Source organism: Pistacia vera, unplaced genomic scaffold (genome assembly GCF_008641045.1).
Source record: "Pistacia vera cultivar Batoury unplaced genomic scaffold, PisVer_v2 Contig568, whole genome shotgun sequence".
Lineage (NCBI taxonomy): Eukaryota > Viridiplantae > Streptophyta > Magnoliopsida > Sapindales > Anacardiaceae > Pistacia > Pistacia vera.
Window position 1 is genome coordinate 458,029 of NW_022196410.1, and position 14,173 is coordinate 472,201.

General features: G+C 31.5%; 2 non-coding genes across 2 annotated transcripts; both read left to right on the forward strand.

Moving 5' to 3' along the window:
- Nucleotides 1-10,835: 10,835 nt before the first annotated feature.
- Nucleotides 10,836-10,921, forward strand: LOC116108750. The gene has a single exon (XR_004124676.1). It is a non-coding gene; the product is annotated as a small nucleolar RNA Z122 (small nucleolar RNA).
- A 166-nt stretch (nucleotides 10,922-11,087) lies between these two features.
- On the forward strand, nucleotides 11,088-11,173 carry LOC116108749. The gene has a single exon (XR_004124675.1). It is a non-coding gene; the product is annotated as a small nucleolar RNA Z122 (small nucleolar RNA).
- Nucleotides 11,174-14,173: the final 3,000 nt, after the last annotated feature.

The following is a 14,173-nucleotide window of genomic DNA, read 5'->3' on the forward strand; positions in this document are numbered from 1 at the left end:
TGCAGGTACAAAATAACAATCTTTGAGTTCTAATAATAAGCCTAAAGGCAAAGACAAACAATAAGTCCCTACAGCTAATGCAGCCACATGTGCTCCATTTCCAACTCATAGGTCCACTTCTCTCTTAACGAACAATCTACTCTATCTTAGTCACTACACATCAGTACAAATGTGAGTACCACATCCTGTGTTAATGACCCAAGATGTTGAAGGAGAGAAGTTAATCTCAATCATAAACATACTTAAAGTTGAAGCATCTGACTTTTTCTTGTTTGAGAGGAAATCCTTGCAGTGCTTCCTCCAATGGCTAGGCTTGCCACAATAGAAGCAGACTACCTTCCCACCTTTCCCAACGCCACCCGCAGGCTTGAGAGCATCCTGTCCTTTAGGCTTGGGGTTGGGATTGGGATTGGCCTTGGCCTTTCCCTTTCCTTTGCCCTTACCCTTACCCTTACCCTTACCCTTACCCTTTCCTTTACTAGCAACTACCAGTAAAACAGGCTTGGACTTCTTCAAGTCTTGCTCTGCAGTCCTTAGCATGTTCAAAAGCTCTGATAGGGTTTTCACCATAGCGTTCATATTGAAGTTCACTATGAACGGTGCATAAGAGTTAGGCAAGGATTGCAGAATTAAATCCACTTGTAATTTTACATCCAACTCAAACCCAAAAGTCTCAAGCCTCTCCATGTGCTAGATCATTTTGAGTACATGAGGGCCAACTTGGGCTCCCTTGGTCAGGCGATTTCCAAACAATGCTTTTGACACCTTGTACCTCTCATGTCGTGCATTCCCTTCGTAAAGCTCCTTGAGGTGTAGAATAATGGCAGCAGCGTCCATATTCTCATGCTACTTTTGCAGCATTGGTGTCAACGATGTTAACATCAAGCATTGAACGCCATTAGCATCATCAAGAAACTTTTGATAAGTATCCTTTACTTCTTGAGTGGCATCAGGATCAGGCTCAGCCATGTATNACGTGGATGTAATCTTTCCATTGTGAAAGGTGAACCACGGTAAATTGGGTGTTCTTGTGATTGGTTTGATCTTGTTTCTTTTGTGTGTGTTATTTGTGGGTTTGTGCGTGTGATTAGAAGTAAATTGGTTGAGAATTTACATAGCATACAATGTATCAATCACTTCATATTAACATAAATACTTTGAATGTTTTCTATTAATTCACATAACAATAAAAACGAACAATTTTTGCAATAGTACAATGCATCAACCACTTCATATTCACATAAACACCTTGAATGTTTTCTATTAATTTCACATAACAAAAATAATTAACACATACAACGTATACGTTCACGTTAAGAAGCATTAACTAGAACCAAATCAAAGAGACCAGATAAAATATACCAACCAATTAATATCCAATAGATTATAAAAAAACATTACAATAACAAGAACAACGTATAAATCCTATCAAAATAAATATTTATATATCAATTAATTTAAAAAATATTTTGTTAACACTGTTTCATTAATAACATAATTAAATTCATTACATAAATAAAACACTAAAGTATCAAATATGTAATTAATATACTGTCAATACAACAATTATCAGACGATATAGTTGAAAATTTAAGAATGTTTACAATACCTAGGCTTAATCATATACAATTTGAAGGATTTTGTACGATCATTAATCAGGGTTTAAGAGAAGAACATTGTAATCATTAATGAGGATTTAAGAAAACAACTTTCGAAGTTTTAAAAAGTTGAAGATATAGATCAATAAATTGAATTTCAATTTGTTTGTGAACAAAAATAAAAGAAAAAAAATTGCTATATATAAATCACTGACATGTTCTTCTAACAATATATACCTTTATTAAGTATAATAAAGTTTGGAAATTTGTAAAATCTACAATTCAATAGAACGTTGCTGTTTAGCTTCTTGCCATGTATTTAAAATAATTTTGGGGATTTAGGGTATTTGTTCTTGTTCTATGTATTGTGGATTCAAAATTTCGTTCTTACATTTTACTAAAATACAAAAGAATCACTATTTTTGTTTGTGAATACAATTTGTATTTGTGCTTCAATATTTTTAAAACCAATTCGTAGTTAAGTGAAGTTATTTCCTATTCCACTGGTTTTTAATATGATTTTTCTTCTTGACAATGTCTTTTTTAAAAATTAGCGCACTTTTTCTGATGAAGTTCTAAACTTCCGAAAAGAATACAATATCTCTAACGATTATGATATATTGCCTAGTGATTCGCTTGGGTTTTTTATATTCACTATTCCTCCTTCTAGGTTTTTTACCTTTTTTGAAATATTTTAGCAATCTGGCATAGTTCCTTTATTCTCTCCATTTGTATAAGAAGTAATGATGGCTCATAACATAGTGCCGAGCCAGCTCCATCCAAATGGTTGGAAAATTGTTATGGCTTTTGAAGTTATTTGCTTGATGAATACAATCGAACCAATGTTTGCTATTTTTAACTATTTTTATGCAATTAAAAAGAAACCCAATAGTCCCTTTTACTTTATCAAGAGTAGGAAGGGTAAAGTCTTGTTAACAAGTTTGAGCAATAAGTTGTGAGGGTGGAATGATAGGTACTTTTTATTAGGTTGTAAGAAAGGCTGGGGTGGATTACCTACTGAGTGGTCAGATTCAAAAAGAGGGACAATGAAAGCGACAATATTAAGGGAAATGAAATTGTAATCAAAAGATTGGAACTTCTTATCTAGAAACAACAGACCTTTGACATCTATGATATGCTGAGCAAATATTCAGGTTTTAATTCAAAAAGTGGTATTATGAATTTTAACATAATTGCATCTTATTTTTCTTAGAAATTTATTGTTTTTATTTTGTTGATGAAAATTGTATTTGTGAAAGCAACTCCAATTGCAACAACTACAGTAACAATTTCTCCAACCAAATTGATAGTTTATGCACATCCTACACCATCTACATCTGAAAAAATATATTCACCAATTGAACCGAATGATGAAGATATAGAAGAGAGTCAATTATTAAAGAAAATAAAGTGTAAGAATGACATCCAGGAAGTAAATATAGTTCCTAATTGTGGAAAGAATTTGAAGAATATACATGCATTAGATCTGGATAGACTTACAGAAGATGAGGTAACTTTGCTGATATAAAATATATCATTTGTTTCACTTTATTTTTTTGAGGATCATATAATTTTTTAATTGTTTTTGTCTTGTTTTATCAACAGAATTTGTATAGTTTGCTCGAAATGAAGCGACGTTGGTGAGGGTTTGGCAATACCATTGTTAAACTATAGAAAAAGAAAAAAAAAAAATCTAGACATACAAAAGCAAAAACTTACAGTTGAAAACACCTATCTATAGAACAGATATGCAGAAGTCATAATTGAATTAAAGGATCATGAGGAGATAGTTAAAGTTGCTGGACAAAATTGTGAAAAAAAATCATGAAGAAGTTTGTTTTCTTAAAAGACAGGGAAAAGAATTATTTGACTGCAATACTAAATAGAATTTGTTATCTGAAGCAAACAAGAATGAAACTTGTGGTTTACTAACTTAGATGTTCTTCGAAACTCAAGCAGCCTATGTTAACGAATTTAAGTTGCGGTTTCCAAATGAAAATCCTGCTTTCTTGGAGCAATTACAATTGCAAGCAAAACAGACAAATCAGGTTGTTTCTGACATTACTCCAGATGTTGATACTTGATCTATGGTATTTAATATAATATGTACAAATACTGAACATTTGTTAATATTTTATCTGTTTTTGCAACAAAGTTTATAAACATATGTAAATATTTTATGTGTTTTTGCAATAATGTTTATAATATGTTTTAAAATATATATTACTTATGACAAAAAGTACTGTTAAAATAATTTTTTTTAAACCCTGTTTCGTTTCAATATAAAAATAATTCTATAAGAATGTCAAAAAATTATTATTGAATGTGGTCATGAATAACATTCGTGCAAACTAATGCTTACACATTTTATCACAACTTTTCCTTTTCCTTTTCATTGCCATGATAATTTTGCTTAGTAGATGTACTTTGTTCAAGCCTATCTTTTTTCAGTTCACTTCGTTCTTCTTTTCAAACTGCTATATCTGTCTTCTCAAAAGTTGATTTGTCTGTTGCTGTGTCATGGTCACGATGTTCAACACCACGTTTAGTAACATCTGCCACTAATACATGTAATTCATCTTCTTCTTCACTTTTTTGGTCTGTGCCATCTTCTCCACCCGTTGCCTATTTTTTAATACAATATGTTCATATTACTTGAATAATCTGGACAAATTAACAAATTTATATCAAAGTCTATACTAACCTTGTCCAATTCCTATAGTTTGTATTCATTCTCCAGTTTATGATTGACAGGAAATACTTTCACTATATTATAAGATTGATATCCTTCCTTGAGGTTTGAATCTCCCAACCTGATCTTGAAAACAAATGTTTGGCCACACAGTTCATACAAATGTTTCGGGATTGTTCTTGGGTCATTCTCTAGTTTGTTTAGCAATTGAGAGCAGGATAGTCCAATCAATTTCTATGCTATTGAATCAAACAATAAAAAAGTTGTTTCTACAATTTCATCTGTCACTTTCATTTCTATCTTGTACCTATTGTAGCATTAACAATAATTCTATTAACAATTGAAATGTAATCTACAATTTAGTAAGGGAAAAAAAAATATACATACCTCATCTGAGGGAATTTTGATTCTTTTCTGCATTTCTGACAATGCAAATTCTGTAGGATCTTTTTCTTGCAAAAATTGCAAGACAAATAGCACCAACCAAATCTAGAATCAACTTCACTTAGCGTAGCCTTTATTGTGAAATCAGTGACCTATTCAAATGAATTTTTTATATAAAAAATAAAGGTGTAATGATCTATTCAAATGAATTTCTTATATAAAAAATAAAGTTGTAATAATCAGTTTAATTACATAGTAAATATTGTACCTGATCATCATTGCTATACCACATCATATCGATAATATGCTTCAATGTCACTCTATTTTGAAACATCTCCTTTTCTACCGGTACTTCATTGAAAATTCTCTTTTGCAATTGAACAATTGGCATATTTTGGTTTCTATAATATTAACAATGCATAAGATATCAATCATAGACAACATTTAAAATTATAATATACAATTTCTTGATATCTTACATTTCTTGCAGGGAATTCACCTCCTCAATATCGAGATTTACATAAATTCTTGATGTCGAAGTTGTATTACGAAATAATTGCCCTGCATGTTTAAAAAAAAAAAAAAATTTAATTATGCACAATATAATAATTTTCTATAATATATTTAAATTACCTTGAAACTCCTTAACATTTGTTGATGTAACAATCACAACAATAACCTTGCCATTTTCCATTTCCACAACTTCATTGGTTTCATCACAAATTTTTCCCCACAAAGATATAGTAATTGTTTCTCTGAAATTAATAACGATGTAAGTTATATCAATTGATAGCAGGATGTACCAATATTGGAAAAAAAAAAAAAAAATACTGTTCAATCTGCAGTCTAATGTCTCTTTTATTACTCTTTGTTGATACAATTTCTTGAGTTTCTCCTATTCCATTCAAAATACCAGTCACATCTGCATATCATTATTTATGTTAAATATAATATATAACTTCATTTTTCACAGATTTAAAGTATCTATAAGTAAAACTAAATATACATGACAACAAAGTAGTATCATGTGATCTATTTTCAAGATCATGAATACTAGAAAATTTAAAATAAAACTTTGGAGTGGCTACTCTTGGTTCTTTGATCTCCTTCAAAGATGTGGTCATCAGAAATTGTATACAATATGTGCCTTCCACAGGTCTGTAAGTAGCAAAACATCCTATAACCCTTACATTTTTGATGAGATATATACAACCTTCATGAATCTGGCTTCTAAACTTAGGAACCCTATTTTTTTGGTATAGTTCCATGCATCACATTGCTCTGTAAAACCAATGGAAATGAAAAGTGTTAAAAAATATGTGTAATTGATCAATAATAAAACTTTTAACTAATATAAATATTTATATTTTGTATCTGTTCATCCATCAAAACCATATCAATGCTAAACACATTGTTACTCATTTGAAAATTAATTCATTCCCAACATCTTATTACTCTGGCAACGATTATCCAATTATCATGTGATTAGTTAAGATCTTTCAGCAAACAATAAGACATTGCAATGAATTGCCTGCAAGGGAAAAAAGACAATTATCAATAATGTATAGTAATGGTGCAGCACAGTCGGCAGCTAGATTTTTACCATATAATAAAAAACTGCATGTTTCGTTGTGTCGAGTTCCTGTGACATAAAAGCAAACATACTAATGATACATTATGGTTCGACTGCTGAACCGTAACTATAATATTAATCATTATAGTTTGTTCTAGTAAATTTTGTCAACAACATCGCTATGGTTTGGCATATAAACATTAACTTGTTATATATGTAATTATAATTCGGTCAACTGGATTTTTAATGAAAATAAACAAATAAAAACAGTCATTACCTTCATAGGGATAAATAAGCAATAGCTTTGTTTCTTCCAAAAATCGTATATACCTAAATCAAATTTGATGAAAAAGTAGTTGTTATATCAATAATAAACCAACATAATTCGGCTATGTGACGCCACTGTAAACATACTAATGGTCCATTATGGTTCGGCTATCGAACCATAAATTATAACATAAATCATTATACTTCGACTGCTTATGGTGCTCTACATGATTCGCCATGTGGAGTTCATGTGACATAATTAAAACATACTAACGGTTCATTATGGTTTGCCTGTCGAACCATAACTTATAATATAAATCATTATAAATGAAAAAAAAAAAAAAATAAACTGGAATTGGCAAGAACATCACATATAAACATATAAAAATTACAATATCGAATAACTTTACCTTCACCAAGATATATAAGCAGCAGCAGCTTTGTTCCTTTCACAAATTGTATATACCTAAATGAAATTTCAGGAAAAAGTAACTGGCATTAACATAAGTGAAAAAATATAAACAATAAATTGGCGAGAACATGACATATAAACATATAAAAATTACATATCGAATAACTATACCTCTGTTTCTTGCTCAGTTTCTTGCTGGTAATAATGTACCAAATTAAACAAATAATTACATATATATACTATGTACATCCAATAAAAGTATACAACTCTTCACATTCTCATAAATATCTATAATCATTTATATTAAAGAGCAACACATAGCACATACAATGTAACAAAATAAAAACTTATCAAACCATTCATATTCACAAACCCCTTAAATTCACATAAATGCATTGTGAATAACATACAACGTATATGACCCCTTACTTTCACATAAATTTATAAACAAACAACAATCAATAATTTTATGTGTATAAGGTTCTGTAAATGTAAATGACAATATTTATTGTCAATGTGAAACAAATAACAATCAATAAGGTTATTAATATCTGTCATTAATAACAAATAATATCAAACACCAATTATATGAAGCCACATATACCATCAAATCCAACTCATCAATCTATGTGACATCATCACCAATAACATCTAGCCAAATGTCAAGAATCCACATCATCACCAATCAAATGCAACCATGTGTCGGGCAATCTACAGAGTGGCAAAATGAAAGAATTCTAGCTCCTCAAAATGGCAATCATATAGCCTATGTCTCATATATATATATACATCATTGGTATGCAAGCCATAGATGGATTGTAATAAAATGCTATGTCTCTGACATACTCTGTTTTGGTTTTGTTATTTTTGGTTATGCCGGAAGTCCCTGTTGAACATATTTGGTAATTTACTTTTATGGATGCTATTATGATGATTACTGTTATGATATATGTTTTAAGTATTGTGTTGTTTTACCATGTCATTGTCAGTTGTGAAATTTGAATCGTATAATTGTATGTAAAACATTGACAAGAATACTGTAACAACTGCTTTCTACTTATATACTCATAAAAATACATATAATAAATTACATGTATTATAACATAAATAAATGGGCCCAAAATTTTCTTTTATTAAATATACATATACTTTACACAAATATAAAGTATTATACATACAAAAGCTCTCAAAAACAGGGTGGACAGTGTAACTATTTCTCTTCGCTTGCCGACGTCCATCCGACTGCGTCCACACCTAGATCCTGCAAAACACATAGAAACAACGGGGTGAGCATTAAAAGGCTCAGTAAGCAAATCCTCAACTCAACTATCCCCGTAACTCTTTCTCTTAATTCTTTTCCTTACATTACTCTCTCATTAACTCTGTTTCTCTTTCACATAGCTCTTTTTCTGTTAATACTTTCTGAATGTCACAGCCACTTCTGCACCGGTGGCGCGGTTGCAACCTCACGTTCCACTCTTCGTGACCGATACTCATTCAAATGTCACGGCCTAATCTGACCGAAGGCACGGCCGGAAGATCACAAAGCTCCCACTACTCGTGACCTTTTCTCATTTCTGTTTTCTTTCTATTTCTGTTTCTCATACTCTTCTCTATAAGTTCTCCGTTTTCTCGTCATGGCCTCTTTTGACCGGAGGCACGGCCGGGAACTCTCCCGCTCTACATGACTCTACTCATTTCTCTACCGATCGGATTTGGTCATGCATGGATTCAGAACCTTTGGCCATGTGAGTGTATAAACTCTCTCTCTAAATGTCACGACCACTTCTGCACCGGTGGCATGGCTGGAACCTCACGTTCCACTCTTCGTGATGGTCACGACCTCTTCTGACCGGAGGCACGACTGGGGATCACAAAGCACTCACTCTCGTGACTTACTCATCACTCACAGGTTCCTCATCGCACAACCTACTCTATTCTCTTCTTTAGCACTTTTCTCTCTTTTATTCTCTAGTGCTCAATCTCTCTTTCTCTTTACCATTAGAGTGTTCTCATTCTCTTTACTATTAGAGTTGCTTATTCTCAATATTCTCTACTTTATTTCTCAAGCTATTACTAATAGTATAGCTTATCTCTTAAAGTAGTCCATTCACAAAGATCTCTACTCTTGCTTAAGCTAATACTCATCTCTTTCTCGAGCTAGTACTCATAGTATAGCTTAACTCTTAGAGTAGTCTATTCATAAAGTTCTCTACTCTTTCTCAAACTATTACTCATAGTGTAACATATACTCAAAATTCTCTACTCTCTCTCTCATGCTACTTTTCAAATGCATAATTAATGCATATGGATGGTTTATGCTCATTAATGCACTTATGAAATGCCAATATGCAATGTAGCAAGAATTAAGGTTGACTAATCATACTCATACTTCTCTTAGGCATTTCATCAAACAACTCATGTGCATACAAAAAACTCTATTTTAACAATAGCTCTATTTCTTTCTCTAACCATCCAAAATTGGAAGTAAACTCCCTTCCATGGGCATAATCCCTACCATAGAAGAACACTCCCAAAATATACTCAATCTCATCTAACTTCATCACAACTCATAACACATCCACACTTCTTATAAAGGAAAAGTATCCAACAAACTCAACATGAATACTTAACTCAATTTAATTTCTCTACAAACATCATATATCTCTACTCAATTTCTCAACAAGCATCATATATACAAGCATAAAGAAATCTCTACTCAAATGATTTCTTAAACTTTAGCTTGAGTTGGATTTTACTTACTTGTGATGGAGTGATTCCACTAGCATTTCTCTTTACCTTTGATAACTTGTCTTTTCTCTACAATTTTAACCAACCATGCTATAAAACTTCACTTCATATAAAGGTAAAATTAACATCTAAAGCAAGAATCCTTACCTTAGGATGTTTTAGATTACCTTCCCACTTCAAACTACTCAAAAAGCCCTCTTGAATCCTTGCAAGATTGAAGGAAAACTTGAGAGGAATGGAGAATGAAGGAGGCGGTGGAAGAAGAATGAATGAAGGGTTCACTAAGCTTCAACCCTTTTTAGCTCAAAATATCCTCATTCATTCCCATAATGCCCTTGCTATTTCTTAGAAATTACACCAATATCCTTTGATTCATTACAATCACACCCCCACACTAACATATTCTCCAAGAAATTTCCTTACATTTTACTCCCCACTTTTCCTACTAATTAGGGGTAGAATGGTCAAATTGCCCTTAGGGAAAAATATCTAAAAACTTGAACACAAAACTCAGCCGTCTCTTCGCCGCGGAAAAGAACTTTCTTCGCCCAGGCGAAAACTCACAGCAGCTACACCATGGGCTTAAAACACCTCTTAGCCGCGGCGAAGCTTATTCTTCGCCCCGACGAAGCCTGCAACCCCAAAATTCGCCAAGTCTTCATAATTTTCAGGGCAAACTCTTAACCAAATCAACTCATCAATCCAACTAAGGGCCAACCAACCGAAAATGACAACATACAAGCCAATCATCAAATCTTAACTACGTACCTCAAGTGGGGCGTTACAAATACCGACCATCAAGAAAATTGTATGTTGAACCATTCAACCATTATTGTCGGTATTTTTTACTTTTGATATATTTAAGGAAAATTGTATGCCAAACCATTCATCATAATTCATTTAATGATGTCAGATGTCAAACATCTTAATCTGTGTTCAAAAGTTTTCAAAATTCTATTGAGGTTTAAAATCTTGCACTCCTCTTTAATCCTACAAATTGAAGCTTAAGTTTTCTTTGAAAAATTCTAGCCCAAAAATCCTTGAATCGCCAAGCGAGCAACCACACACGGCCCCCTCCTCTTTAATCCTTAAATCATAATGAACTTGAAGTGGAAAAATTATTTATATTAATATTTTTCAGTACTCTTTCATGTTGAGTTTGGGAAATGATTCTAAAATACAGAGATACCAAAGGCACTTGCAATGCTGAATATATTTTATTTGCACGTCAGTCTAATCCTGAACTCAACATTAAAGTCAATATTGCTTGCAATGCATAACAAAATTTATGTTTATCAAACATCTCTTACTATTAGATCCCTGAACCCGTATTAAATTCTTAAATCTTAATGAAATTGATGTGGAATAAATTATTTATATTAATATTCTTAAGTATTCTTTCATGTTCAATTTGGGAAATGATGTTAAAATACAGAGATATGAAAGGCACTTGCAATGCTGATCATATTTTATTTGCACATCAATCTGATCCCAAACTCTTAATCACTATGGTTATCCCTTAATGATGCTAAAATTAATTGTTAAAAAGACTAATGGTTCTGCAAAAGCATTTCAATAGTTCGGCAGCACAAGGGATAATATTGTTAAAATATAGTGGGAAATGAAGATGTGTTTAGGCTATGGTTCGGCACAACATACATCAATATGGTGGTTTGGCAGCCTATTTAATATTTATTTGATAATTGATAATGAACCACATACATCAAATTGTGAACTATTAACAATTAATTTTGGCTGATGAGCTTAAAACACATCATTATGGTTCGGCAGCACCATTCATAATATGTTGAACAATATGCTAGAATTTATGTTCAGCATCACCCAACAAATCATCCTATAAAATTTCTGTTCATAGGCTTTAAAGAGCCACTTATGAACCACATATATCAAAATTTTAAAGAGCCACTTATGGTTTGGCAGCATAATTATCAAATAAATATTTGAAGATGTGCTTTAAGCTCCAACAATGATGTTGAAGGCTGCAAGTATATTACTATAATTAGTTAAGTTTTTGGGCATAACAGTGCCCATGACTTTTTGTAGTCACCCATCTCTATTAATCATTGATTTGATCACTATGGTTTACCTCACCATTAATATGATTCATTTCAATAGTTCGATAGCACAAGGGATAATTTACCCAGTATTAATATAGAATAATGGTTCTGCACAACATATTAATATTAATATGTCCCACATATTAATTGTTATTTGAAGATGTGTTTTAAGCTCCAACAATGATGTTGTTGGTTGCCAATATATTACTATAATCAGTTAACTTGTTGGACAAAACACCTCCTATTACTTTTAATTCTGCAGTTATCTATCTCTATTAATCATTGATTGGATCATTATAGTTTACCTCACCATTGATATGATAACCAAAATTGTAAAGAGTCAATTATATGTTAATATTCTTATATTCATGCATCTGTATAGCATATCGTTCTATGGATTTTGACATGTTGGGTTATTGTTCGATATGTGGCTGCATGTAATTGGTGATGATGTGGCATATGTATATTTAATTGCATGCAATTGGTGAAGATGTGGGATATATGGATGTGTAGGATTTTGGGTTACATATGGCTTAATGTGATTGGTGTTTGATATTTTTTAGTATTAATGACACATATTAATAACAATATGATATTAAATAGTGATTATACTTTATTGAGAATCTCAAATGTCACACATACATATAAATATAATATAAGAAAAAGATAAGATTGCCTATTCCTTTCATCATTCATACTTAATAGAAAAATTTTGCAATTCAAATTTAAAAAGACAAAACATATTGAATATTCAAAGTTATTAGCAATACAAAAATAAATTGCAAAAATATTTTCAAACCAATGTCTGGGAACATGCAACAAAGAAAATGGAAATATTATACACTGGGACACAACAACAACTTTAAATGGTTAGGGATGCTCCTTCCATTGTAACTTGTATTGTTCAGTAACACATCCACGGTAATATAAGCTAGTGGTCAAACCATTGTAATATGCTGAACCATTTGTAATATACTGAACCATGATAAGAAATCCACCAATCACCGTTGATATTACATATTCAAAAAATATATTGAACCATTTTTAATTGTAATAAGCCACTTGCCGAACCATAACTTAAATAGAATATAAAAATGGGTCTTACTAATCTAATACATTAACTACTTAATTAATATAATATTGCATGAAAATGACATTTCATTTTGTTATTATCTTTAAAAAAATCCACCATTTAAATTACTATTGCCTATCCAAAAAATATGATGAACAATATTTAATTGAAATAAGCAAATTGCCGAACCATAACTTAAATGAAAATAAAAATCTGATAAAATCTACCAAATCTAAATGGTAAGGCTTCTTGATGTTTATAAACATCACATTGTTTAACAAACTATTACAATCCTATCACTGTTGTATGAAAGATAATAATACTTCACCATAATACAACATTGTTCAGCAAATTGTTACAGTCCTATGACAGGTGCATGAAACAATTGTTGAATCAATCCAGTTATTACAATTGTTTCTTTATGATTTAGATTTTGTAATGTTGATTTCCAATTCATATTTAATAAGAAATTATATATGATTAACCATATTGCATAAATGTCATATACATGTTGTTTAGCAAACTGCATAGAAACATAAAAATTAGTAATGTGAAAACCAACAAACAAGTCTAAAAAATAAACGCACCGATTCAAATTTGTATTTTTAATGTTTTTTTTTTTTTCACTTTAATATTTAACAAAATATCTATTACCATTTCCTTTCACGTTGTCTAAAGAATTCTTTTACGTTCTTGAATCAGTGTGTTTATTTATTAGGAGTTGTCTATTGGTTTTTCGGCTATTCATTTTCTATTCTCATTTAAGTTGTCCTTTGATGCTTATTTCTATATAAGGATAAAGAAGTCTGTATTTGTATTGCTTTTATAAATTTTAGACTTTCATTGTTTGTTTGTTTTTTTCTAGTTGATTTCGCAATGGCTGATAGAACATCAAAGTTGAAAGAGATTATAGCCAATATCAGGACCAACGTCGACAATTTAAATACTACAAGAGAGAAACTAAAAGATAGGAACTCAGAATCAACAAAAGTCAAAGGAAACGTGATACAAATCAAGCCATTACACTTGTCAAAAACCTTTGTGAAGGTTCGGCCCAAGAGAACAAAACCCTTAGTGAGAATTCAGCCCAAGAGAGTAAATTGGTACAAGGTGGACTCAAATGGCCCAAGGTAAATCAAACCCAAAACTTGAGCCCAATTCCTTTATTTGGATATAATCTCATTATTTGGGATTATTCCCACCAAAAAAGACTAAAGCATCAAGGAATATTCTGATGATTAGTCAAAGAACCATGTGGGGAGCATTGAATGCAAGGGAACAAGGAAACACATGGGCTGTCAAACTCCATACCCGATTTGGGAAAAAAAAAGATGGAAGACTTGGTA